Here is a 1,324-nt window from a genome sequence, read left to right on the forward strand (position 1 = left end):
ACATGAAGTTGAGTCAACTTCAGAGGGCGGCGGAAGACCGGAAGGCCTGGCGTGATCTGGTCCATGGGGTCGCAAAGAGCCGGACTCGACTGTGCAACTGAACAACAACACTACACTCTTGTGCAGTACAGCTCCCCCTCATTGTTAGAGTCAGGTGGGGTAACTTTCACCTCTGAAATGACAGTGATCCTCAAGTGCCAACAAACATTCTTTTATAAGGAAAGAGTAATGATGTGTACTCAAGGATTCCAGCGTGGCAGAGGATACACTTGCACAGGTGACCCTGGTATCCTGGTGTGGTGGAGCAGGTTTGTTCCAAAGTCATCAGAGGCAGCAGCTCATTTTCTGTATTCTGAAACCTGTGGGTGACAGATAATGGAGGTCATTCTTATCTGCATAGCCCCACCCTTTCATCTACATTATTGCTCGATAGTTTCTGGTTTCTTGCTAGGTTCTAGTTCTGGTGTGATCCTGGGGTTTAGCAAAGAATGCTGCAAATGTTATAAGACATTTCGGCACCTCCCCCTGAACCATGGGACGTCGGCGGGACGTGTGATCAGGCGGCTGCGCCTTAGTTTGCTCCGGGGCAAAGGGCCACGCTTCCCACCCGCATTTTCCGGCCCGTGTGACCGGGGCCTCTAAAAATTATGTGCTTCTAGTCTGAAGTCTGTTTCTGGACAGCTGTTATCCTGTTTTTGTCCACTGTCTCGTTTTTAATTGGCTTGTTGCTTTATATTGTTATATTAATTTAATAAGACACCTTGAGCAGGACCCTGAAGAGGAATCACATACATATTCTAAATAAGTCAATAAATAAAATAAATATAAAATAAATATGTGGATGTGGCTTGACAATAAGAAGCTTGATGATGGGAAGGAATTCCAAGGAGTATGCAGAAATATTTGATGATGTCCACTTCCAGAGTGCGTAGCCAAGGCCGTGCACATTCATCTGGTGCCCCGGATATGCGTTTTCAGTTCTTCATCACGATGGGGAGCAAAGATTAACATTTTGAGAGATGGATTCATCTTGATTTTTTGATGCATGCTTGTGGTTGTGGCAGATATTTTAAGTGGTTTCATTATTATATTTAGCCAAGGGGTTATAGTAATTGCAAGTATATTAATTAATTCAACAACTACTTAAATGACAATTGATTTATCAACAAGGGTAATCAGGTGTATGCCCTTTTAACTATTGTTAATTATGCTGTTGCAGCACCTATGGTTTCTATAATTAAATATCTGTTTTACTTTTGACATAGTAATTATAAATGTTTAACCCCCCAGCAGTCTGTTAATGATCTCTTGAGAGGTTCTTGCA

The 1,324-nt window shown here is 42.5% G+C and overlaps 1 protein-coding gene across 1 annotated transcript in view; it reads right to left on the reverse strand.

Moving 5' to 3' along the window:
* Positions 1 to 250: 250 nt before the first annotated feature.
* The window catches only part of SARNP (SAP domain containing ribonucleoprotein), a 145,047-nt gene continuing 143,973 nt past the window's right edge, over positions 251 to 1,324 (reverse strand). The window contains exon 13 of the transcript XR_001482353.1: positions 251 to 359. The gene's annotated coding sequence lies outside the window, so the exon portion shown is untranslated. The remainder of the gene's footprint in view (positions 360 to 1,324) is intronic.

The sequence above is a fragment of the Gekko japonicus genome, unplaced genomic scaffold (assembly GCF_001447785.1).
Source record: "Gekko japonicus isolate JY-2015 unplaced genomic scaffold, Gekko_japonicus_V1.1 scaffold246, whole genome shotgun sequence".
Lineage (NCBI taxonomy): Eukaryota > Metazoa > Chordata > Lepidosauria > Squamata > Gekkonidae > Gekko > Gekko japonicus.